Source organism: Cervus canadensis, chromosome 5, assembly GCF_019320065.1.
Source record: "Cervus canadensis isolate Bull #8, Minnesota chromosome 5, ASM1932006v1, whole genome shotgun sequence".
NCBI lineage: Eukaryota > Metazoa > Chordata > Mammalia > Artiodactyla > Cervidae > Cervus > Cervus canadensis.
The window spans coordinates 41,185,293-41,209,879 of record NC_057390.1 but is presented as its reverse complement, the minus strand read 5'-3'; the positions used below and the strand labels follow the sequence as shown (position 1 = coordinate 41,209,879).

Here is a 24,587-nt window from a genome sequence, read left to right as displayed (position 1 = left end):
TGATGGCATTTGTTTTCGGTCTGCCCTTCAGTAGGCCGTGGGCCTGTTAAAGGCAGAGGTCTACCTATTTTGGTCACCACAACATCCTCAATATTGGTTAATTCCCTTGACTGGCTGCTTGGCTAAACAGTAAAAGATTTAGATTTGGGTGCTGCTCTGACTTTTAATTTCCTCCTTTTGGGAGTGTCTCAGGACCTTTTTCCACTTCCTTTCCGCTTTTGTGCGGACTTGCATACTCCTCCTCGTCTCTTCATCCCCCTGTCTTTCTGGCTCCTTGTTTCCCATCCCTTTTATTTGGCTAATGCTCTGTGCCTAATCACGTTAGCCAGCATTGGCATTATAGAGATGTTTGCAATCCAACCCAGGTCTGATTATGAGCTCCAGCAGCCCCAGGCTACTTTAAGAATGTGTTGATTGGTGGGGGTTGGGAAGCCCCCAGAGGGGGCCAGCATTTTTGGCTGATGGAGCCGCCCACATGTGTGTCTGGGCACCGCAAGAGAGCCTGGGCTGGTTGGGTTTTGGTTCTCTCCTTGATCAGGCTCCTGGTGGGGTATTTATCCTGGCTGGGTGTCTAAGCCCTTCCTGATTGTATTAAGCCTCATGAAAGTGAGGCCCCAAACAATCCAGCTAGTGTGGCTAGTGCTGTAACCACAGCAAAGTGTGCCCTGTATTTCTTGTCATTCTCTGTTTGAGCTCATTTCAACTTTCTCCCAGCACTGGGAGTATAAAGAAACTGCCACGTGTTTCTCTGGTTTGCAAGCATTACCTCATTTCCCTTGTCTCGGATATTAATTCAGAAATATTTATTAAGTGATTTCAGGATTTGGGGCAATTTTGAAAGCATTCAGTTCAGATTCCAAGAAGGATGCCATGAGTTTAAAGGAAATTAGCTACCTCTCTCTTTCTATTTTCTCAAAAGCACCCTATATTTTTCTTTAGTACATTTTGCTTTCTTGTCATTGTTCCTTTAATTATTTACAATCATTCCCTGAATGTCTGTCTTCTCTATCAGTCTTTTACAATTTCCATCTGGACAGGTTCATGAGTGGTGTCTTCATCACTGTATTCCCAGGGGGAGGCACAGTAAGTTCTTGGCCAGCTATTGCCTACATTTTGATTGACAGAGATATTGCATCCTACCTGGAAGGTGTAATTATATTTTTGAAAGTTTGTACATAGCACAGAGGAATATGTAGTTGTACATAGTTAAGGATCCATAGTTGTATTCTTGGAATCAACTTAAAAGCCCATGCTTTATCACTCGAAGAGCCTTAAAGTGTTTCTTCCTTGCATTTCTTAAAATATCTGAGACATGACTACCTGAGTCACCATTCCTAGAGGGGCTGGTGTGAAATGAAATTACTTTGGGTTGTACGGTTGTGAAGAGACACATTCCCACTTGTGTGTATATTGTAGTATACTGTACTTTGCTAAAATTGGGGACTCTGTGAATCACACTTCCTGGACTCATATCCTGGTCCTACCAGTTTCTAGATGTTCCGCCTGAATGTTGTATGGCCTTCAGCACAATGCTTGCCATCCCTATGCCTTAATCTATTCATCTATGAATGGGGATAATGATAGTCCTCACCTCATAGACTTGTTTTGGGATTGAGATAAGTAATATAGAGCACTTAGGTCAATGTGTAGCTCAAAGTAACCTAAATAAATGTCAGTAATTATTATCATTTCTATAAGTGTGTGGTAGTAAAATTGTCATTGCATGCATGGTGAGTTAAAAAAGGGAGCTTTTTAGGAGGGAAACTCTTGTCGCTGAAAACCACATGGGCTACATGGAAATGTAAGTGGGCTCTGATGTAAGTAGAAATAATGCTGATAGTCCAGGACATAGCACTCTAGAGAAGGGTCAGTATAGAGAAAACATATAGTTCTTTAGCCATTGGCATGGATGAGCCAAGCATTGGGATGACAGAATTTAAAAAATGAGAGATACATTCAACCAGTGACTAGGAGTGTTGGTGGAAGTTGACTCATTTGGCATCTGAGTGCTTCCAACCATGCTCACCTGGCTTCAGCACAAATGGTCATTTCAATCCAAAAGTTCAGTCCAACCAACATTCAAGGAGAGCTGGTGGCTTGCCTTTGTGAAGTCCAGGCTCCAAATCATCATCTCGCCTGGCTGGCTGTTTGTTGGGATTGGGCAATTCTGACGGTGGCATCTGCCAGTCCCCCCCGCACAGTTATTGGGGTCAGAATCTGCATTGTTAACCAATCACTCGCAGCACCCCAAACATTTCTGACCTCAGAATACGCTTATAGCAAGACAGATTGATCAGAAAGTGTATTGTCCTGACGTTTTTAGCAAACACAAATGACTAGCCGTAAATCCACAGTGATACAGCTTTGTCATCACATCCCCCAATTCATTCTATAGAACGGGCTTGAAATATACTGTTGGAAGTAAAAATCAGCCTGGCGTGTTCCCTTCCTAGTCTTCCTCTCAACTTGGCCCACGGGACTGTTTCTGGCCAATGAGGACTAGCTTTCCTTTTTTTTTTTCACCTCTTTGAAATGAAAGACTTAGTTTTAATTGACTGAGGTATAATATTATTATATTAAAAATGATATATTACAGATAGTAATATATATATATTTTTCATCCCAAGTAACTTTTCACACCAACTGGGTTATTTGATATTTTCAACCACCTTGTGAGGTAAGTTTGGTGGATAAGGATATTATTAATTTCCTTTTGAACTTGGACACTCAAGGAGGGATAGTGATAACTTACGTTGGTGAAACTGGTGTTATTAATAGCTAATACACTGCGGTTACCTTGTACCAAATACTATTGTAAGTGTTTATTTAATCCTCAGAGTGAGCCAAGGAAGAAGTCACTGTTATTATCCCTGTTACATGGATGAGGAGACTGAGACTTGGAGAGATGAAATCAACTGCCCAAGATTATAGCTGGTAAGTGATGGAGCTGAGATTACAACCCTTGTAATCTTGGCTTCAGAGTCTATGTTCTTTTTTTTTTTTTTCTTTTTATTTATTTATTTATTTTTGTCATACATTGATATCTATGTTCTTATCTGCTGTCATATGTTGGATGATACAGTCCTCGGTCTCAGGGATTTTCAGGCGATTCTTGCTCTGGTTACTGTCTCCTTTTACCAGTTTCCTATCTTCTTTAAGGATCTCCTAATCTTAGATGGATAATGTATGTTCCAAAATGAATAGAAATATGTTTATTTCTTTATTGTAACAGCAAGAGCAGTAGCTGGAGAAGAAAACGGGAACCAGCTTCAAAATGATAATGAGATGAAAGATCGAAAGCTTATGAGACGCTTATGAAAGTGCTGCTGAAACTATTGTCTCATTCTTGGTTGTTGCCAAGGACTCCTGTTTGGCTTCCTGCTCTGTGTGGTTTATTCTGTCGAAGTAGGAGGAGGCATATCAATGCTGAAGTCAGACTCACTGTGGGGATGGGGAGGGTCCTTGTCAGTTGCATTTTCTTTCTTTGTAAACTTCAGAGACGTGTTGGCAGCAACCCCCCGATTTAAGATCTTGCAGGTAAGGGTTTTAGAACCCCTGGGAGAGCCTGCTTTTCTGGTGAGCTTCTAGGTTTGTGGGATGTAGAATTCATGTAAAAACTATTCAACTCTTCTGAAAGAGCTATTAAAATTAACTTTGATTTGACTATAGGTGGTTTTGGTGCTAATAGCTTAGGGCATGCTATTCTGAGATTAGGTCTTTATTGCCAGGGATCAGATGGAACTATTCAGGGCGCTTGGAACTTCTCAGGTCAGATGGAACTTTTTATTTATTTATTTGATATAATGAGAATGCGCAGAGAAAGATGCAGCTGACTTTTGGTTCTTTGGAGCAACAAGTTTTTTTGTGATTGAAGTAATTCATTTGTTACAATCAGTGTACAGTTTGGAAAAGATACCATCTTCTAAGTGGGAGATTTTCTCCCATGGAAGAGATTTCTTTTGGTTGGGTGGGACTGGGATGGGGGAGTGAGTAGGAATTTTCGAGGCTTCAAAATGCTAAGAAGTTTGTTTCTTGTGGGACTTCACATGCAGCAGGATAACTGACTCAGATAACTCCATGGGGGCCTCACCTGGGTTTCCTATATGGGGTCTAATTTTCTTCCTGCTTGAGTTATTATGTAATCACATTATGTTGTCAAAACTTGGACAGTGGGAGAGAGTAAGGTAATAGAGAAAGACCCAAATTCCCTGGGCACTTCTGCTTAACATGACTTTTATGACCTTTGGCATAAAGATTAACCTGAGCACGCCAACTTTGTCATGTCTGCAAGCTTGTGTGCATGGGCGGACAGGGTGAGATGGGAGTGAGTGACATTAGATATGTATTATAGTAGGCACAACGCCAAAGTAGACAGTTGAAAAATGAAACTGTTTGCCAATCTAGTTTATTTGACATCTTTAGACAAATAAATGGTGTTGCTTAAGAGAATTTTGGCTTTGAAAAATTAGAATTGATAATCATATGGATTTGTCTGTTGTAAATGTTATGCGCCTATAAATCCAAAGAAGGGGTTTATATTCATGTGTTGACACTCCCTGCAGGTAATTATAAACACTGCCCTCCACAGAGACTGATATCTTTTTAAATTTTTATTGATTTATAAAATTATAAAACTAGTGTAGCAATAACATTAAGTGAATTTAGAAGAAAAAAAGAAAAACCTCTAATAATCTTACTATTTGTATGTTGTAACTTTTTTCATGTTTGACTTTTACTTTTTTTGCTGTTGGCTTGTATATTTCTATAGTGTTGGAATCCTAGCTACCCAGACTTTACCCAATTTACTCAATAAAATTTGCAAATTGGAGGCAACTTCAGTAGTAGATCCATGGATAGTTGAGCTAGAAGGGGCATTTGAAATCCTCTGGCCTGATCTTGTTCTGCAGTTGAAGGGGCAGAAGCCCAGAGAAGCGAAGGGATTTGCCTGAAGGACAGAGATTGGGAATAACTGAGGTGGGGCTTTTTCCAACACAGTGTTGCTTCTTCACACTCTGCAATCTCTCTCTACCTTAGTCTTGAGACTTTCCTTCAACACCACAAGTCTCGTCAGCTTATGTGTGTGTATATGTATGTGTGCATGTATACATATGTATATGAAATATATATTTATAGATATGAATTGCTATCTAATATATGGACAGACTTAATTATAGCAAACTACAGTTTCATAAATGATTATAAAAATTGAAAAGGTTTGAAAAGTAGTCATGAGACTATGGAATTTTACATTTCCTCACATAACAAATCTCCTATAATGTTTTTCTTAAGGTCTTATGCTACATAATGCCCCTTCTAGCTCATAATGTTAGGTTATTTATAATGGAATGCCACTGCCTAGAAATCTGAAAATCTTACTGGACCTGGGAAGAAGGCCCAGGAGAGATGGAAAAGAGGGGGAAGTTATAGGGTGAACTCATTACAATGGACAGTTGTTTCCTCAGAAACAAAAGTGAAGTTAATACAAACTTTTTTAAAATGGCAAAACCACAAGTGTATTTATTTGATTCTAAGTGGTAATAAAGATTGACTTCCCAGAGTTGGAGGGTCTATTTTGTTTTTCACTCCTGGTCTTTAATATTAGCCTTTAGCAGAAGTCTATTGAAATGGTAGTCACCATCTTGGAATGTTTTTAATACGTCTGGATTGTTTCCTCTTTTAGGTATAGTTAAGCTATACCTTTGCAAATGAAAAACTATGGAGAATTAAAAAGAGAATGAAAAACATCTAGTGAGATTTACTTGAAAGGTAGATTTGTGGATAATTTTCAGGAGGGGAATTTTTTCCCCTGGCTATAAATCGATTTTGGTAGTTGAAACTATCTGTCAGAGGCAAATATTTTTCAAATTTCAAATCAGTTCCTTGAAATAACACTGCTTGTTCTTTGTTAGAGGATGCTCTTTTGGATTCCTGAGTTCAAGAATAATAACCTATCCCTAGCACATCGGCACCCCCTGTCACAAAAATAAGTGCCTAATAAATATTTCCTAAATGAATGGATTTTGTTCATTGTTTCTTTACTTTTTGACCTGTTTCCTCTGTTGGTACTCTCTAGAAATAGGTCTTCTATATAGTATCTGTCAGGTAGACTATGTCACAGTGACGAACATCACTGTGACTTTACATTCATGCTGCATTCTTGGGCAATGGGGAGACTCTGCTCATCTTGAGGATTTAAGGTGCTGGAGGCTCCATTTCAGCCTGTCCATCCCACATCACTGCTGTAAGGAAGAAAGAACATCGAGAATTGTGTCTACTCAGAAGAGAAATTTATCACCTTCACTATTGGCTAAGGCAAGGCACATGGCCATACCTAGATCAGACTCTATCATGTTGTTTGGAAGCAGGCTCAGAGTAAGTGGAAACTGCCCTGATGATCACAGTGTGATTATAGGTAATGATGGAGATTTGTGTGGACTTTTCCCTGAAGCGTTTAAAGTGATCTCAGTATTTATATCTAATCCACGATTAAGAGAGATAGGTAGGTTGCTGGTATCACTACTCCTGGAGGAAGTGGAAGTGGAAGGACATAGGGAGGAAGAATTAGTGACTTACCTGAAGCCACGGAAGATCTGACACCTAGACCCTCAGATTTCTAATGTAGTATCTTTAGAGCCACATTCGCGAATGGCTGTCCTTAGTCTCTTCAGGAGTATCTCTCATTTTTTGAAATATCTTGATTCCAAGTCTCTGTGTGGTGATGGGTGAGTTTGCAGTTTAAGTGGATTTTTGGACCATTGGCCTTTTCTTTTGGAGCAACTCTGGGAGGCTAAATTGTGTAGACTAGAAAAAAGAAAACATGGATTAAAATGAGGCAGGGATGGGTTTAAATTTGAATTCCATCTCTCTACTGTTTGGCCTCAGGGAAGTAACTTGTCTGAGACTCAGTTTCTTCCTCTGAAAAATGAGGATAGTGTTTTCCACCTTGCAGGTTGTGGTGATGAAAGAGGAAAGGTTGTGGAAGGCATAGCACCATGCTGGGCATCCAGGAGAGGTTCTGTATGTGGGACAACATTACCTAATTCTTCAGTGCTTTGGTTGCCTACATTTTGAGCCCCAGAGCAGGCCCAGGAATATTGGGCCACTGTTCCCAAGCAAGGCTGATATTGTTTCAAGATAAACAACTTGGTTTCTGTCTGTTGTAAACTCCTCAACTTATTTTGCTAAAATATCATCAAGTCCTAAGTTCCTTCATACATTTCAGGGTATTTTTGTTTAGTCTTATTTTCTCCCCAATTCTTGGAACAGCTTTTAGGGCAACCCAGTAGTTATGGTATGGGCAAGGACGCACCAAGAAATTACTGAAGTCAAACAGCAGCTTCTAGAAACTACCTCATCAAAGTTCCAAGAAACTTTTAGATATTTAGTGCCAAGGAGCCTTCTCTTACTTGTGGGTGAACTCTTACAATGGGGAAGCAGAGAGGAGCTGCAGCCCCGAGCTGGCTGCCTTGTTGAAAAGCATAACTCTGCTCTGGGCAGAAGATGGTCTGGTCTTGCCTTCTCCATTAATAGGATGCCAACCTTTGCCAACTTCATCTGTTGTGGTTCGTGTGGGAGGGCTCACATGTTTCAATGGTGTTGTTGGGTGCTGTGGCGGTCTGATTTCACTCTGAGTTTCTATTTGCTTTACTTTCAAGGTGAATTGCAGTGAGGCTGTTTGGACCAAAGTCAGGAGGGTTTGGGAAAAAGAAAACAAAACATCACTTTGATTCAACAGTTGCTTAGTGAGTAGTTGCTGACCAGGAATCCCCTCCTTGTTTTGACTATTATAAGCCAAAAAAAAAAAAAAGAAAATTCAAACTGGTTTATGAGCATAGATACCATCTCAGTGTTTTTAAGGCCCACAAATAAATCTAATCTTTCAAAGTGTGTACCTGTTGGTAAAGAGATGAGATTTAAAATATATGTCACTTAGCAACTCAAAATCCAAACTAGTTAAAACTCCATCCCTTAGTCTTGATTTTAAATATCTCCCGTCCTCTCGTTTCTCCCTCTCACTTCCAGTTCTAGCTGCCTTCTTTCTTCTCTTCCTTTCTCTGAGATGCTGAAAAGGATTTATGTTTAGTAAGTCAACTCAAAATCTGGAAGGTTGATGCTTTTCTTTGAGATGCTTGAAATAATAATAGCAAAATATGATCTTTGCTCAACACTCCCTCCCCCACCTTTCTCTCCCACCTTTTTTTTTTTTTTGTAATATACTGGGAAGAAAAAAAAACTTTCCAAACACAGAACTTTATGGCCAGAGACAATCTGGCTGCTGGAATAAACAGTCTGCTCCCTCGTTTACCATTCCATCATGGGCTTAAATCCTGAGAAGCTCGCGGCTGCCCGCAATAGTTCTTGCTTGGCAGCAGGGAAGTCTGCCAACATCCCATCAGGCTTGTTTCTTAAGCAAAGTTGTATAAGTTAACAGGTTTTATTGTTGGGGGTAATCTGGGGTTGTTCTTACAGGAGGAAGGGACGAGGCCCCCAGAGTGTTTGCCAGCAACAGCCCTTGGCTTTACTCATTCCTGCTCCTCATTAATTTGTGTGAGCTCAGCTTGGATAACAAACTGTGGGGCAGGGGGATCCTATTCAGCCAGGCCTGGCCTTGGTAAGGCCTGTGAGCTAATTGCTTTAATTGAGTGGGAGGGGCTGCCTTCCTCTTGATTCTGTCCCTTCCCGGCCTTCTTTGGAGTGGAATGAATGGAGGCCCACTTTAGCTCCTGCTGGCAGTGTGGTGGCCGGCTGGGCCCTGGGATCCACTGCTGGGATCCGCATCTCACAACTGAGGCTCTGATCCTTCATTGTGTGAAGAGGTATTTCAGTGGTGCTCATTCTGCGCTTTGCTCTCTTGCTTTCCTTTTGGGTTGAGAAACAGTCTTATCTAATTTATAACTGGGAAACAGCATTAAGGATGTGTTAGCGTTCTGGTCCGGATGGACAGATCATTTACAACTAGCACAATCTATTACCAATGCACGCTCTTTAGGACCTGCTATGCAACAGGCATGTAATGAAGCATAGGAAACATGGATTTCATTTCCAACCCCCAAAAGGAGAAAATTATTTTGAGGCGGAAGACTCACCCCAGGTGGGGGGCAAGGGGTAGGGGCTTTGGGGAAAAGGGGAAGGGTCTGTCTCTTTAAGACAGACTAGGAGGAAAACCAAAAGTCATCAACTTGGAAAGTAACAAATGAGAGCCCAGAGCTGTGGAGCTAATGTGCAAACTTGTTTCTGTCCTCTATGGCGCCATCATTTATTCAGGAGGTAGAAGCAGAAGACGGGGACTTGCATTTGCTTGATACTCAATTATACATTAGTGTACATCACTTGGCAATCTGTTCATATCAATTTAATTGGATTTTAATATTGCCTCTGATCTTGTTGTCCAATTAACAGTACTGGCTGGCAATAAAGCAGAACCACACACTATGTAACACCTTTGATCCCTGCCATATGGAGCTCTTCCATTGATTACCACATTTTCAAAAAATTTCACTCTCTCAATATGGGCTGTGATAAATGGGAGAAAAAGCACATCCCTGATGTGATAAAAATTTCACTTCAACTCGCAACTTCATTTATTTTGTTGACATTCGGCTCTGATTAAGAACAATAAAAAAATCATGCCCTGAATATCATATGCAAATACAACCCTGGGCATGAATCTAATCATGCCATGGGAGCATTACCATGACTAGCCTGGCATCAGCTCAATTTTTTTTAAAGTGACAGCATACACTTCTGGGCTAGCTGTGCAGAGTAGTCGCCACCGCTATGTCATTTAATAAACATCTGATGTTTTGATTCCCACCAAGGCATGGAGAAAGCATCTGAATTTCTGCCTTTTATTATGAGGCCTCTGTGTTCAGGTGATGCCTGGCATTGACCTTCCCTAGGGCTTCCTTGGTGGCTCAGAGGTTAAAGCGTCTGCCTGCAATGCAGGAGACCCAGGTTCGATCCCTGGGTTGGGAAGATGCCCTGGAGAAGGAAATGGCAACCCACTCCAGTATTCTTGCCTGGAGAATCCCATGGATGGAGGAGCCTGGTGGGCTACAGTTCATGGGGTTTCAAAGAGTCAGACACGACTGAGCGACTTCATTTCACTTACGGTGGCTCAATGGTGAAGAATCTACCTGCCAATGCAGGAGATGTGGGTTCAATCCCTGGGTTGGGAAGAGCACCTAAGGAAATGGCAACCCACTCCAGTATTCTTGCCTGGAGAATTCCATGGACAGAGGAGCCTGGCAGGCTATAGTCTATGGGGTCACAAAATCGGAAAAGATTTAGTGATTAAACAATAACAACAACAACAACACCTGTTTCCTTACTTCTTGCTCTGGGAGAGCCAGGCAGCTGGGAGCTGGGATGGGGCAAGGTTCCTGGGTGACCCCTCAGGCTTCCACCTCTTTATGGGGCCCTCTCTCAGACTGGGTGGGGAGATGCAGCTTTGGTTTGCGAGGGGCTGCCATGCCAGGGACAGGACCTGTCTGCTCTGAGGAAGCTTGTGAATGCCTGTATGAGCCAGCTTCCTGTTTGCCTCTTGGAGTTATTCAAGCAATTACAGCTTAATGCCCTGGAGACACTCCCAAATGACAGGATTAGCCCCCAAGGGAAACAGGCTTCTGTTGTGAAGGATTACATCAATGTTCTAAAAGGCCCTTCCACAGCACTGAGGAACCACTGATCCTTTTCATGCCTTTGCAAGAAGGTTGCCCATGTCCAGGGCTGGGAAATGCCCGAGAGTCCCTGTCTGATTGTGGGCTCTGCCCTCATGCCCTTTCTCCTTGTCCTGCTCTGGGACAGGCTCCTGGATCATCTCTGTGCCTGTGCTGCTGGGTGTGACCAAGCTGGTACTGGGGAGTTAGACTGCCTGCCTTAGAGCAGGGCCCGCCACCCCAGTACTCACGGGGACGTGGGAGAGAAAGAGGGTGGACAAGGTGGCCATGCCCAATGGCAGATGCAGTCCGGAGCTGCCTGGAATCCTGACAACTTTGGAATGTGGGTGGGGGGCTAGCTTGTCTGTTACATATGTCATAAATTATTTCTTGACCATTAGCAGTGTTTCTGCCTCATAACTGTTCTTCAGGCATATTAAATCAGCGAGAAGGAAGAGCGTGCTAGGACATCTGGGGCTGCCAGATAATTCAGTTAATTTCTATTCCCTTGAACCTAGAGGTGTTAATTTGGAAGCACAACAGAAGAGTCTGAAGAATGCTAATACGTCATTTGAATGATTAATGCAATCAGGGGGATTGGGGGACCTCTGTTTACTCCTTAATTTTGACATGGTGCAGTAAGGAGGAGAGTGGCTGATTTTCCAAAGTTAAGGGCAAGTTGGTTTCATTTCAGTCACGTGGCCTGGGCTGGGGTTTGGGGAGCTGGGTTTACTCAGAAGGGCTGTATCAGGCGATGGGGGCCAGTTTTGTTCGTATAATGGCTACCGCCAGGAAAACAGATGAAATTGTTTGTGATCTGATGAGCTGTGTCCTCTTGGGTGAAGAAGCTCCCAGAAGCTGCTGGGAACAGCAAACAGAAGAAGAAAAAAGAAAGAAAGGAAAGAGACAGCCTGGAAAAACCGAGCTGAAAATAGGTGATAGCCTTATAATGTACATGTATTTTTATCTGACATTTCCAAATTGAGTGGCTTTCTTTAAGAGAAGGAAAATATTTCCAAACTTATTTAAATGGAACCTTATTAGGGAAAGCTTAGGACTGAGCAACTATTTAGAAATATATTTTGAGGAGAGACGCAAAGGAAGACCTTTAATTCTTAGCAGACTGTAGGCATTTTAAAGAAGTCTTGTGTCTATTTATTGTGCTGCCTGTGATTAGAGGCAGCTTATGACTGTGATAACAGGAAATTTCAAAGGGCACTTTCCCCCCACCAACCAGACACTGTACTATCTCCTTTTTAAAACAAAGAAGGTATTGTGAGAGTGAAAGGGATTTGGCCCCAAGCACTAAACAAATTCTAGAGAGCAGAAAAAACCCTGTAATTATGTTAATAGTAAATTAATGTTTTGCCATTTACCCATATCACCTCAGAATAGGTGTTGTTCAAAAGTACCTATTGGAAATATTCGGCAGACATGCTGGAGAAGGGGAGAAGTCAAAATGTTTAATTTTCTATAAAACCTTGTGTTTAATTTACAAACGGAGCTTTCCAGTACAGGAAATACTGTTTTCTTGGGGGTGCCACCCAGGAAAGTGCTTCAGGAAGCTGGGACACATGGCCACCCTCCTGAGAGTGTCTTGTGGTTTAGAGTTTCCTTGTGTGTCAATGAGCAGGATGGACAGTAGCAGATGGGCAAAGAAAAGGACCTTCCCATCTCAGAATTCTTTGACTCAGTGACCAACTTGGCCATCTTGAGCCTATTGCACAGTGAATGTTGCCTCTCAATAACCTCTGTCTTTGGCTTTTAGTCTTAGATGACTCATAGATCTCAGTTTAAATAGAGCCCTGAGTTGAACAGACCTCAATTTTGATGTTCATGGGATCAGTTCATAGGAACTTCTTTGTGCAAATCAAACACATAGATTGATAAACATTTATTAACTGTATATGCCATGAAATGTGCTGAGCCCTTTCTGGAACATAAGCTTTTTCTCAGTAAATTCTCAAAACAACCCTGAGAGGCAGGATTTATTACCCATATTTTACCAAAGAGGAAATTAACACTAAGTAACTTGCCTAAGGCCCCAGCTGAGGAAGTTAGGGGTATAGTTTCTGAACAGGCTGTTCTAGGGACAATTGTGAAGTAGACAGTTCCCTTGATACCCTAGACACCCTCTCTTGTATATTTTCCCTCTTTTAGTGATGTTTCCGCTATCCTTTAGGCATCCAGTTATGTATTATGCTCTGTATTTTCATCAAAACCTACTTTCAAGAAAAGACCTTACATTCTTTAGTATGAATTTAAACCCAAGTCAGAAACTGTGCTAGGCTTTTTTTAAAAACACATGATTTTTCTTGATTAATTCTCAAGGGATCTCAGTATTTAAAATTTTATAGCTAATAATGGAATAAAATATTCTACCTGCCTTAGTGGCTGAGGCATTAATGAGTAGGAACAATTAGGGTAGATTTGCCTTAATCTTTCAAGTAAAGTAAATGTTGGCTTTTTCTGCCATATACTAGCTAGAAGCACTCTAGAAACCAGCGTTTCTGATAAGCCTGACTATGGACAATGGAAATTGTTTTAAATAAAGCACTAGACTAGGAATGAGCAAGCCTGGATTTCAATCCTCTGTCACTAAAGTGTGTTTTGGGGCAGACAAGACTGGAAAATAAAAGGATTGGATCGTAGCAATGCCCCCTCTACACCTCCTCATCCATAACAGACATTATTAATTAATCTTGGGGTGTATCTGATCAAGTTTGAATGCCATTTGGAATCTATCTCTACCAATCCTCCAAGCAGGATTACTTATCACTTGCAGTTGGCGCTGAAGACGAAACCTATTGCCACCCAACGGCTAGATGGTATCCAACGTTTCTTCCAATTAAGAATTCTGTTAGATCTTCAATGGAGGGAAGTAGACTAGGTCCATGCTTTCCAAACCTGTCTGAGCAGAAGCACTGGGGGCTTTGTAAATTCACCTCTTCAGTCATATTCTCTAGGAGAGGAGTTTGAGAATCTGTATTTATCTAAAGCTTCTCTGGTGATTTTGATATAGCCAATCTATAGACTGGCATTTGGGCCCTCCCACTTTAGATGATGTGATTCAGAGTTTCGTTTATTTTAATAATGAGAATTTTCAAGTTGAAATCATTGGTGGTTCTAGCAGAGCTTCAAAATTTTTTTGGATGAATTTCTACTTTTAAGTTTGCTTTCTGTCTTCAGTCTTCTGAAGAGTGCTTTGGAGTACAACCCACATCTGGACTTGTAGTGTTCTGCTGACTGGGTTCAAGTATTAGACATGCAGACTTATCAGCTGTGTGGCCTTGAACAAGTCATTTAACATAGGCAAGTGATTTAATCTTATCTTCCCTAAAACCAACATCAGAATACATACCTGGTATTGTTGTTGAAATTCTAAGATTGATATTGTGAATATCAGTTATTGAGCACCCACCATGGACCAGATAGTATAAATTCAAGTCTAAATGGAAGAAGAATAAATAGAAACATGGTTTCTGAATGTCTTCTAAACCAGTGTTTTGCTTTTCTTACCACAATCTCTGGGTTATAATTAGGCACATAGGTATACACAGACAACTGAAACAAAAGTTTCTCAAAAAATATTTGTCCTTGCTGTGTGTAATACTGTTTACGATTTCCCATTTAATTCCATTAAACCCTGCACATTAATGCCTTGTGCATTAATCTGACCATGACCCTGCACATTAATGTCCTAGACCACTTAAGGGTCATTAGCTGTACTACTAGACCACTCTCTTCCCAAATTGATCTGATTATGACCATCCACCCTCTGTGTATATACTATTTCCAGTGATGGGAAACTCTTTGAAGCCAGGAAAAATATCTCTCAATTCGCTCTGTGTTCATGCTATGCTAAGTCATTTCAGTTGTTTCTGACTCTGTGAGTCTATGGATTGTAGCCTGCCAGGCTACTCTGTCTGTGGGGATTCTGCAGGCAAGAATACTGTAGAGGGTTGCCATGCCCTCCCCTCCAGGGGAGTCTTCCTGACCCAGGGATTGAACCTGTGCCTCTTATGACTCCTGCATTGGCAAGCAGGTTCTTTACCACCAGTGCCACTTGGGAAGCCTCCAATTCACTCTAGCTAATATTAATTGAACATTGACTATTAACAAAGCAGTCAACTATTTCCATACTGCTGTTTTATCTAAAGGCCTGCACATTGAGTACCCGGAATGCTGATTGGTTTCCCACCATGCTCTTAGCTAATCCTTGGCTATCCAGGGCCTACTCTGGTACTGCTGTCTATTCTGGACTATGAAGTCCTCATTCCTGTCAAAGCTCAGCTATCATGTGACCTAGTGTGGATAAGTTAATTACAGCCAGGAGGTTCCTGACTGACAGTGATGGATGTTGCCTTGCAATTTAAATAGTAACCTTTGGAGACTAAAATGAGAAATTATCTTATTAGACAAAGCTAGTAAAGAGAGAATTTTTGTCATGACAGAATCTTGGAGCCATTTAAAACTTTCTATTCTTGGGCATCAGGACCAAGAAGTTAGACATGAGTATGTAGTTGTACGTTGGGCCCAAACTGGACTTGCGTTGTATTCTGTCATGAACATATCAAAGTATAAGGGATGCTTCCGTGAAGCTTCCGTTTTCATTTAGAGGGCAGAAGTGACAATTCACATATGCATTCTAAAGTGTGAGGCCTGACCAAGAATAAATTCTTGGATGAGGGCTGCATTAGTAAACACATTCATGCTGTGGTCCATGGGGTCGCAAATAGTCGAAGATGACTGAGCGACTGAACAACATGATTCACGTTTGAGGCAATGACAATGCACTTATGTCGGGAAGCACCATGCCTGAAACTCAGATTTGTGTCATCAGGGCTGGATTTCTTCATATTGATTAAACTGATTGCTGATTGAATTAGCTATATTGCCAGTGAAGAACTGATCCAAAAGAATTTCTGATTTAAAAGAGAACAAATATTAGTTTGCTGATTTGATTTGAAATGCACATGGATGTCCTTGTTAAGCCATAGGGAGGTTTATGTTGCTCTCTTCCTGGGGGTAGAGTGTAATAACCACAAGATTAACTCTTTAAATCTGCCGTAATATTGCAAAAACTGAGGATACATGAGGAGGAAAAGGAAAAACACACATGTATTGACACAAAGTGCATAAGGGAAATGGCAGAGAGGGAAGGCGGAAGGGGAAGAGAGAGACAGAGCAAGAGAGGGAGGAGTTATAAATGATTCCTTGAGAGACATGATGAAACCTAGGGATTAACTAGGCTGAACACCAACAAGTGTGTACCATTACCTGGTATATTTGACTAGAATGCTGGTAATGATAAAAGAAAGTTTCTGATTTAAGGATCAGCCAGTTGAGGGACCTTAAACCAGTTAATTGACCTCTTGGAACCAGTTTCCTTCTTTAGAAAGTAGAAGGGTTAGTTGACAGTTTCTTTTTGACGCCTTTCTGCCACTTGAAAGTGCTATTATTCTAGGGATTTGTGCAAGTTACACATCAATGAAACATTACAATGGCTTCTAAGCAATGGCTTCTAAATTCATAAATTTATTCATTCAACAAATATTGAGTAAGGGCCTACTAGCACTTTAGTTCCTCCACAAAGTCACAAAAGTTTCTCAGCTGTGTTCCCTACTACTTGGCCTTTACACTTTTCTGAGCTCAATCAAAACTCGGGTCATAGCGGGCTAAGGATAGATTTTGTCTCAGGAAGGTGGCGGGGTTGTTTCAGGACTCAATGTCAAGCCTACTTCAGGCTACAGACTGCAGACATTCTGCTTTCTTTTTCTTCAGAGGAGCAGTAGCCAGAAAGGATCTTCCTGCTGGCTTCCATGGGGCAGCTGTTGACTGATTGGTGAGAGGCGAAGAGAGGGCGGAAGGAAGAGGGAGGAAGGAGAGGCAGGTCATCCTTCCCAGGGGCCAATCAGCCATGTACATCAAAAGCAAACAATGACATCAGTAAACCCTGGTCTTACTAATATAAGGAAATAAGATTCTTAGGTACTTTGAAACTCATCCTTTGGGGTCAGCAAGTCAGAAGTAGAGAAAGAAGATCTCAGTGGGGGAACTGATTATAAGACATAAAATAATATGTATCTATATGGGAGAAAATACTGAAGAAATAAATGTGAAGATGTAGCATGAAATTCTTAAGCAAAAACAGAAAGATGAAAGATCATGTCAGGCCAGCTGAGCTCACAGCCTTTCTCACTGATTTTGCTGCATATTTTAGGATACTGTTGCCTTAGTATTTATTGCCTGTTGACTTAGTATTTATTTTTCCATTGTCTAATTTTACCCCCTAACTGGTAATACAGAAACTTATCAACTTTTTTAGAACCAATGAATTGTAGGATGAAATATGTAATAAATATTGTCATGTTGAGGTAATATAAAATTACAAATATACATAAAAGGGTTATTTTAATTATCACCTTAGTGACAAGTAGACACGATGATAAGTTTGAGTTTCTTAAAACTTGAACCCTTTGTTTGTTAGGAAAAAAGTTATAGATAATCAAGGTTACATAATTTATTTAATTTTTAAAATTTTTAATAAATCCATTCAGTTCAGTCACTCAGTCGTGTCCGACTCTTTGTGACCCCATGGACTGCAGCACCCCAGGCTTCCCTGTCCATCATCAACTCCTAGAGTTTGCTCAAACTCATGTCCATCAAGTCAGTGATACCATCCAACCATTTAACCCTCTGTTGTCCCCTTCTCTTCCTGCCTTCAATCTTTCTGAGCATCAGGGTCTTTTCCAGTGAGTCAGTTCTTTGCATCAGGTGGCCAAAGTATTGGAGTTTCAGCTTCAGCATCAGTCCTTCCAATGGATGTTCAGAACTGATTTCCTTTAGGATTGATTGGTTTGATCTTCTTGCTGTCCAAGGGACTCTCAAGAGTCTGCTCCTATACCACAGTTCGAAAGCATCAATTCTTTGGCACTCAGCTTTCTTTATAGTCCAACTCTCACATCCATACATGACTACTTGAAAAACCATAGATTTAGAGGTAAAGATATACATATACAGAAAAGTACACAATCATGTATTAAACATTTCTAAAAAATAGATTTTATTTTTTAGAACAGTTTTAGATTTTTAGGAAAATTGGGAAGATAATACAGAGCGTTCTTGTATATCCCACACCTAGTTTTCCTTGTTAACATCTTATATTAGTATGGTATGTTTGTTATAATAATTGAGCCAATATTGATGTATTCTTATTAACTAAAGTCTAAAGTCTATACTTTATTCATACTTTCTTACTTTTAATATCATGTCCTTTTTCTGTTCTAGGGTCTCACCCGGGATAACCACCACACAATAAGTTATGTCTCCTTGGACTCCTCTGTGACAGGTTCTCAGAACTTTCTTGTTTTGAATGACCTGGACGATTTTGGTCAGGTGTGTTGGGGAATACCCCTCATTAAGAATTTGTCTGATGCTTTTCTCACAGTTGGACTGAGGTTATTATAGTTTTCTGGAAAGAACATCACAGAGGTAAATTGCCATTTTCATCACATCACATCACATCACATCACATCATATCACATCACATCAAGGGTATATACTATCAACATAATTTAATCACTCGATATTGACCTTGGTCACCTGGTTGAAGTAATACTTGTTTAATTTCTCCACTGTAAAATTACTCCCTGCCCCTTTCTATGTTGTCCTCTTTGGAAGTCACTATGTGAAATCTATATTAAAGGAATGGGGAACTATGCTCTATGTGCTTGAGGTGGGGAGTATTTATAAATAATTTGGAATTCTTTTGCATAGGAGATTTACATATTATATCCAGTTTGGTTATTTAGTATGTACTCATTTATTTTCTACTTTGGTTTATGATCCAATACTATTTTATTTTGTTTTTCAAAGTATTTTAATTTTGGCCACTGGGAGCTCTTTTAGTTGACGCCTGTGTTCCTGTGACATAGCCTCAGCATTTTAAAATGTCACCTCTACCCTAGCGTGTCCCTACTTTTTGACACTACCAGGTATTCCAGACTTGTGTATTTCCTGCTCCATTCATAGAATTGAGCTTTTCTCCAAGGACCTCTGTTTCTATTTACTGGAGAATGGTATTAAAAGCCAAGATCTGTATGGTAGATAAACTCATTGCTACTGTGGTGATGTTTTTCCTAGGCTCTCTCAGCTGGCAGGGCAAGGAAATATATATGCACATACAAATCCATATATGTATGCATACATCTATATATATTTCTAAGTGTAACCGTCTATATCTATATTAGGTTAAACTTAAGTTTATATTGATGTCTGTAACTCTAATTCATTGCCACATGGATCATTCTAGCATTCTTCTTTGCTTATCTGTTATATACTCACTCCAACAGCGACAAACCTGACTCCCACCATTTGCCATCCTTTTACTTAATTGTTCAGTTCCTGTATGCATGTATAGTCATATCAGAATTATTAACACTTATTCCTGTGGAACACAGCATTATCAACTAGAGTACAATGCTTATATACAGTTCCTTTTTGCCTTTAGTCTTCAAAGTTCCACTCATTTCCAGAGTTACTTGGGTCAGTAACCTTTCCTTCTGCCTCCTTCAGTGATGTTGTTTCATGCATTTGTCATACAGTTAGATTCTTTTCTTTATATTCCTTTGTCTGTATTCCATCCTTGGGATCACCCAACTTCCTGTATGATTTTTAAAATTCTACATACATTAAATTTCATACTTTGTGCTTTAAAAGTCTATACATTTTGACATATGTCATGTATCCATTGTTACATTATGTAGTAAGAGTTACAGCCCTAAAAATTGCCCTGTGCTTCCCCTATTTAGCACACTCCTCTTCCTCTGAACTCCTGGCAACCAGCGATCATTTTACTGTTTTCGCAGATTTGCCTTTTCCAGAATGTCATATAATTGGAATCATACAGTATGTAGCCTTTTCAGACTGGCTTCTTGTACTTAGCACTATGCTTCCAAGTTTCATTCATGTCTTTTGTGGTTTGATGCTCATTTATTTTTATTGCTGAATTGGCATATCACAGTTTATTCGTTTACCTATTGAGGGCATCTTGGTTGTTTCCAGTTTTGGGGGATTGTGAATAATGCTGTTATAAACATTTGAGTACAGGTGTTGGTGTGGGCTTAAGTTTTCAAATCAGTTTGGAAAATATCTAGGAACATCATTGCTGAATTGTATGATAAGACTATGTTCAGCTTTATAAGATACTGCCAAACTGTCTTCTGCAGTGACTGAAACTTTTTGCATCCCTATTAATAATGAATGAGGGCTCCTGTTGCTTTATATCTTTGCTACCACTGATATTATCAGTTCTTTTAGTCATCCTAATAGGTATTTAGTGGTGTCTTATTGTTGTTTTAATATGTAATTCTCTATTGATATATGATGTTGAACATCTTTTTGTATGCTTATTTGCCATCTGCATTTCTTCTTTGCTGAGGTATCCAGAACTTAGGTTCATTTTTAAATTGTATTTTTTACTTATTGTTGAGTTTTAAGAGTTTTTGTACATTTTGGATACCAGTCCTTTATCAGATATGTATTCTGCAGATATTTTCTTCCAGCCTGTGATTTGTGTATTGATTCCCTTAATGATGTCTTACACAAAGCAGAAATTTTAAATTTTAATGAAATACAACTGTTCTTTCATAGACTGTTGTTTTGGTTCTATGTAAAAACTCGTTGCCAAACCTGAGAGCACCTAGATTTTTCTCCTGTGTTTTCTTCTGGAAGTGTTATAGTTTTCAGTTTTATATTTAGGTCTACGATTCATTTTGAGTTAATTTTTATTAAAGGTAGTCAGTCTATGTCTGGATTTAATTTAATATTTGAATGTCCAACTGGTCAGCGCCATTAGTTGAAATACTTTTTCCATTGAGTTATGTTTGTTCTTTTTCTCAAAGGTCAATCAGCTAGATTTGTTTGGGTCAATTCTGGACTTCCTATTGTGTTTTATTGGTCTGTGTATCTATTCTTTTGCCTGAACTACACTGTCTTGATTACTGTAGGTTTATAGTGAATCCTCTACTTTGTTATTATTCTTAGTACTGTATTGGTTTTTCCAGGTCTTTGCCTTCCCATATAAACTTTAGATTCATTTTGTCATTATCTATAAAATAGCTTATTGTGGTTTTGGTTGGGATGTGTTGAATCTGTAGATCAAGTTGGGAATAATTGGACCATGAACACAGAATGCCTGGCAATTAATTTAGGTCTTTTTTGATTTCTTTTATCAGAATTCTGCATAAAACTTATTTTTTCACATGCGTTTTTTGCATTTATTGTCAAGACTATATGAGTTTTCCTCATTAGCCTGTTGATGTGGAGGATTACCTAATTGATTCTTGACTGTTGAACCAGTCTTGTTTACCCAGAGTAAATCCCACTTGGTTATGGGTTTAAAAAATTAAATTAAAAAATAATTAAAATTATTTTTATACATTTTTGAATTTGATTTTCTAATATTTGGGGGAGGATTATTGCATCTAGGTTCATGTGAGATATTGATTTATAGTTTTTCTTTCTTGTAATGTTTTTATTTGGTTTCAGTATAAGGGTAATGCTGGCTTCACAGAATGAGTTAGGAAGTCTTCCCTCTGCTTCTTATTTTCTGAAAAGATTGTGAAAAATTGGTATAATTTCTTCTTTAAATGTTTGGTAGAATATTTGGTGAAACCAGCAGGCCATTCGGCTTCCTTTTTGGGAAGATTTATTAACTATTTCTTTATAAAATATTGGACTACCCAGATTACCTGTTTCTCCTTGTGTAGGTAGGCTTTATTATCTTCTGTCTTTCAAGGAATTGTTCTATTTTATCTAAATTATCACATTTGTTGGCATGGAGTTGTTCAAAGTATTCCTTTATTAAACTTTAATGCCCATGCAATTAGTAGTGATAACCCCTCTTTCATTTCCATTGTAATTTGTGTCTTCTCCCTTTTTTTGTTAGTCAAACTGGTAGATTTTTAATAAGTTTATTAGTCTTTTCAAAGAAAAAGCTTTTGGTTTCATTGACTTTCTTTATTATTTAACTGTTCTCAAGTTCATTGACTTCTGCTTGCATTTCTAAAGATTTCTTTTTTTCCACTTGTTTTAGGCTTAAATGCTCTTCATTCTCTACTTCCCTAAGATGGAAGCTTATATTACTGATTTCAGATGTTCCTTCTTTTCTAATATGTGTATTCTGTGCTGTAAATTTGCCTCTAAGTACTGCTTTTGCTGCAGCCCACAAATTTTAACAAGTTGTATTTTCATTTAGATCAAAATATGTTTTATCTTGAGACATCTTTTTTGACTCATATCTTACTTAGAAGTGAATTGTTTAAACTCTCAGTATTTGTGGATTTTCTGGCTATCTTTATTCTCTGATTTCTAGTTTAATTCTATTGTAGTCTGAGGACATATTTTATGTGATTTCTGTCCCTTTAAATTTGTGATAGTATGTTTTATGGTCCAGAAAGTGATTTCTCTTTATGAATGTTCCATGAGAGCTTGAGAAGAATATGTGTTCAGATGTTTTGGAGTCAAGTATTCTATAAATGTCAGTTATATCAAATTGATTATAGTGTTGCTTAGGTCAACTATATCCTTACTTATTTTATGATTCCTTGATTTATCAAGTGAAAAAGCATGTTTGAAGTCTCCAACTATAATAGTGGATTTGTCTCTTTTTTTATGATTCTATCAATTCTATCTCAAGCATTTTGACACTGTTGTTAGGTACATGGATATTAAGGATTGTCTTGTCTTCTTGGAAAACTAGCTCTGTTATCAGTGTGAAATATCCTCTTAATCCCTGATAATTTCTTTTATTCTGAGGTCTACTTTGTCTGAAATTATTATAGTTACTGAAGCTTTGTTCTACATTAACGGTTATCATGGTAGATATTTCTTCCTTTACCTTTAACCTACTTGAGTTTTTATTTATATCAAAAGTGGTTTTGTAGACAGTCTATAGTTTTGTGTTTCTTAAAAAATCTACTCTGACAATCTTGTTTTTCAACTGGTATATTAAGATCAATATTCACATTTAAAATACTTATTGATACAGGTGGAATTGACTTCTATTTGTTCCACTTGTTTATTACTTGTTTTCTCCCTCTCTTTTTCAGCCTTTTCTTGTTTTGATTGCATTTTATATGACTCATTTTGTTTTCTCTTTGAGCTTATTATTTTACCTCTCTGATTCATTTTATTTTTTCTCTTTTTTCTTAAAGGTATTTCAATTATTACCTTTAAACATGTTTTTTTTCCCCCTAGAGTTTGCAATACACTTTTACAACTAATATAAGTTTATGTCAAACATCATTATACAACTTCATGTATAATGTAGATACCACATAACAGAGTATCCCCAATTCTTCCCTTCCATCCTTTATGACATTCCAGTTGCTTATTTTATTTATCCATATGCTACAATCACCCAATACATTGTTACTATTATTAGTTCAAACAAATGGTGTATTTTAGATCAGTTAAGAATAAGTAAAATAACAATCACCTTACATTTAAAAATTTCATCTCCTATATTCTTCCTTTTGGTCTTCCCTTGTGGCTCAGACAGTAAAGAGTCTGCCTGCAATGCAGGAGACCCAAGTTCCATCCCTGGGTTGGGAAGATCCCTTGGAGAAGGAAATGGCAACCCACTCCAGTAATCTTACCTGGAGAATCTTACCATGGACAGAGGAGACTGGCAGCCTACAGTCCATGGGGTCACAAAGAGTCAGGCGCAACTGAGTGACTAACATTTTCACTTTCTTTCACTCTTCCTTTTATTATATAGTTCTGAGTTCATGACCTATATAATTTTTCTTCTCAATAAAGAATATCTTTTAATATTTCTTAGAGGAGAGGTTTGGCAGTGAATTCTCTCAGTTTTTTTGTTTGTCTGAGTGTTTGTTTCTCCTTCACTTTTGAAAGAAAATTTTGTTGGACGTGTAATTCAAGTTTGGTGTTTTCTTTCCACACTTTAAATACTTCACTCCATTCTCTTCTAGCATACGTGGCTTTTGATGAGAAGCATGTTGTTATTCTTTTAAATCTTGTCCTGTTCCTCTACAGGTAAGGTTTTTTGTTTTGTTTTGTTTTTTAAGTTTTTTTCCTATTGTCTTTGGCTTTCTTCAGTTTGAATATGATATATCTTAGATGTAGAGTTTTTTTTTTTTTAAATTTATTCTGTTTGGTATTTGCTGAGGTTTCTGATCTGTAGTTTAGTCATTAATTTTGTTTAATTCTTGTTCATTATTATAGTAGTTCACCTTTATCAGCAGTTTTGCCTTCTGTGGTTTCAGTTACTTGTGGTCAACTGCCGTCCAAAAATATTAAAAGGAAAATTCCAAAAATAAACAGTTCATAAGTTTTCAGTTGCACTCTTCTGAGTGTGAAGATATCTTATGCTGCCCTGTTGTGTCCTACCTGGGATGGGAATCATCTTTTGACCAGCATGTCCCACCCATTGGTCCCTTCATAATTTTCTTGGTTATCAGAGTGACTGTCATGGTGTCATTGTGCTTGTGTTCAGGTAACCCCTATTTTAATTAATAATGAGTCCAAAGTGCTTGAGTAGCAATGTTGGCAATTTGGATATGCTAAAGAAAAGCTGTAATATACTCCCTTTAAGTGAAAAAGTGAAAGTTCTTGGCTTAATAAGGAAAGAAAAAAAAATAGTATGCTGAGGTTGCTAAGCCTTATGGTAAAGATGAATCTTCTCTCTGTGAAATTGTGAAGAAGGAAAAAGAAATCTGTGCTAGTTTTACCATTGCACCTAAATGGCAAAAGTTATGGCCACAGTGTATAGTACTTAGTTACTATAGAAAAGGCATTAAATTGTACAATATTATATTTAGAGAGAGAGGGAGAACTACCACATTCTCATAACTTTTATTATAGTATATTGTATAATTGTTCCATTTGGTTAGTTATTGTTGT

General features: G+C 38.7%; 1 long non-coding RNA gene and 1 other non-coding gene across 3 annotated transcripts; both read left to right on the top strand.

Moving 5' to 3' along the window:
• The first annotated feature begins 2,886 nt into the window (after positions 1-2,886).
• LOC122441286 lies at positions 2,887-23,695 on the top strand. 2 transcript variants are annotated; one of them, XR_006269319.1, is made up of 3 exons: positions 2,887-2,934; positions 17,949-18,056; positions 23,657-23,695. It is a non-coding gene; the product is annotated as an uncharacterized LOC122441286 (long non-coding RNA). The 2 variants fall into 2 exon arrangements; XR_006269320.1 differs by lacking the exon at positions 2,887-2,934 and adding an exon at positions 3,492-3,537.
• TRNAC-GCA lies at positions 9,904-9,975 on the top strand. Its single transcript has one exon. It is a non-coding gene; the product is annotated as a tRNA-Cys (tRNA).
• Positions 23,696-24,587: the final 892 nt, after the last annotated feature.